Here is a 2,622-nt window from a genome sequence, read left to right on the forward strand (position 1 = left end):
GCACTCCAAAACACGGTTCCTCAAGCTTCCCATCTTGTGATTTATGTGCTTGGTTCAAAATTGAAGTGGTCAAGGGAAGAAGAAATACAATGCTCCCTTCTTTCTTCTCTCGTTTAGAGTTCAATCATGGCTTCCTAAAGTCATTACCAAACTTCAAAATGGAGAAAAGAAGCAATATTTTTTTAATATTTTTTCCCCTTTTCCCACGCTCAATTAGTCGTGGGGTCTTGTATGCTGAAAAAATAAGGATTTTGAATCGCTCGCCGTGTCCATCCTTTTATACTTTAGCCTACTATTTTGTTGCTCACTTGGTTCTATCTAAACAAGGAGTTGAACAGTATAGCGGCAATTCACTTTCTCCATTTACTTATAATCTTCCCTTGTCTTCGACTGGGCTATGTATGACATTCTTTTTCATGGGCTGTCATTTTATTATGGACTGGATCTTGCTTCGTAGATGGGTTGGCCCAGGTAGCCTTTCTTTTAAATTTGAGCGAAGTGGGTTGCTTGGGCTTTTTATGTGCAGTTGGTGAGGAGATTTATTGGGCTTTTTTGGCCCACAATATTATATTGAGGAAATTGAATCGATGGGCTTTTGGCCTAAGAATGTCATGCCCCATTTTTAACATGATTTTCAAGGGGAAAAAAAAAAACCACATAATTTTTAGCCAGTGATGTATGCCCAAAATTTGTTGAGTGATGATTTGGGATTCGTTGGGCAAAGTCCAACCCATAAAGTGTAAGGTGGTTTTATTGGGTCCATGTATTTTCAATATGCTCTTGATCTTTAATTTTTTCTTTTAGTAGGCAAGTATTCCCCCGAAGAGATTTTGCATGTGATGTTATAAAAATAAGTGCCTAAACAATGAGAGATTTTTTTCATTGCACTGTCCCCTCCCTTAAATGTTTCATGTTAAAGAAGACCTTTTTTTCTTTTTATAATTTACTTTTTCTTTTTTAATTTTGGGAGAAGGCCCACAGGTCACGAGGCAGCGAACATTCCATTTTTCTGGTGTCAACTTTTTAGGTGAAAGAATATTTGGAATTGGAGGGGTTAGCTGTCTTTTAAATGGTTAGGTTTTGCCAAACTTAATAAATAGTAGGGGGTTGCTCATTTTTTATTTAGCTCTGAACTCACTCTATCAGCAATAGGAACAAAAAAGAGAGAGATAGTGGCTGTAATAATCAATCAGTCCACAAAGTTATACCTATATGATTATGGGTCACAATCTTTTGATCAAGGTAAAAGCTTACATTTACAAATGGAAAAGGTTTGACTTATATACAATGCACCACTTCTCTGATATTTACATCCGGCCTAAAAACCTTGTCAGCGGAACTCATACAAGAACACGATATGCATGCAACATTTGAACCTTCCTCACGGATTGTGGGTGAAATGGTCCAAGAAGATGACCATACCTCATGAATTTGCAGCAAAATGATTAAATATGGTTTCCAGAGTTGACTGGCTGATACTGTATTCTGCAATGCCCAGCCGAAATCTGAAGAGATAACAAAAAACACTGGTCAGCTTGATGAGCAAGAAGAGAACATGGAAAAGATCACCTACACGGATAATACTCATTCCACTAGCCTAATTCTAATTGCTTAAACAAGGTATGTATTAATATATCTTTACCTGTTTTGTTCCAGGTGTCCAAAAACATCTGAAAGTGATAGGCCTTCTCCATATGGCAACTGCAACAAATTTTAAGATCAACAACTACTGTAGGAATTGTAAAAGCCACAGCAGTTACAAGAAAACACACACCCACAAGCCTATATACAATTGCCTATTTAGGGGTACAACCCAAATGAATATTTATCTTAGTTGTCATTTGTGTGACCAGGTATGCTTATCGTTTCTACCAAGAAACATAAGACTTGTTTGAATTACACCTAGTATCCCAAAGCCATTATTGATTTTACCTGATATTTGACACTCAATCCATTGCATCCTTGGAATGTTGCACCAGGAAATGAAGAGAGGATAAATGAATCAATCAAAGAGAACTTTTCTTTCGCTAACCACCACTCAGAAAATATTGGCAAGGGTATGCCACCTACACAAACTCAAATAGTAAGTAGAAAATAGCAAGACAGACAAAAGAGGAGTCAGAAAATGATTACATTGACCATCAACTTAGAGAACCTAACATACATGAAATTATATTCATGACATAATGTATTCCTTTTATCTTCTTCTTCTTTTATTTATTTATTTTTTAATTTAAGAAGAGAGAGGGTTGCACTCACCATCCTCCAAAGTAACATTGTACAGAGATCTTTGCATTATCAGAAATTGATATTAACCTCCCACGTTAGGGTTGTTTTTCAAAAATAACTATAGTGCTGAAGACAAGTGACAAATGCATACATATTCTAAAAGTTTAAGTTGATAACAAATGATGAGTTTAAGAATTTAACCCTTATTCTAACACTCCCCCTCAAGTGTGGGTTTAAACTCCCCCTTAATATGTAGGGCCAAAATATTTAAAATAATGGAAGGTTTAGAGTGGGACATGGTTCGAACTCAAGACTGCTCTCTTTAATACCATAATAGATTACCCTTTTCCATTAGTTTAAGCTTTCAGGACAATTGTGATTTGGAACCCCGCG

At 36.3% G+C, this 2,622-nt stretch overlaps 1 long non-coding RNA gene across 1 annotated transcript; it reads right to left on the bottom strand.

Moving 5' to 3' along the window:
* Positions 1–1,177: 1,177 nt before the first annotated feature.
* Positions 1,178–2,048, bottom strand: LOC136064557 (uncharacterized). Its single transcript, XR_010626193.1, has 3 exons — positions 1,933–2,048; positions 1,643–1,701; positions 1,178–1,505 (listed from the first exon to the last, which is right to left on the bottom strand). It is a non-coding gene; the product is annotated as an uncharacterized LOC136064557 (long non-coding RNA).
* Positions 2,049–2,622: the final 574 nt, after the last annotated feature.

This window comes from Quercus suber, unplaced genomic scaffold (assembly GCF_002906115.3).
Source record: "Quercus suber isolate HL8 unplaced genomic scaffold, Cork oak 2.0 scaffold_706, whole genome shotgun sequence".
Classification (NCBI taxonomy): domain Eukaryota; kingdom Viridiplantae; phylum Streptophyta; class Magnoliopsida; order Fagales; family Fagaceae; genus Quercus; species Quercus suber.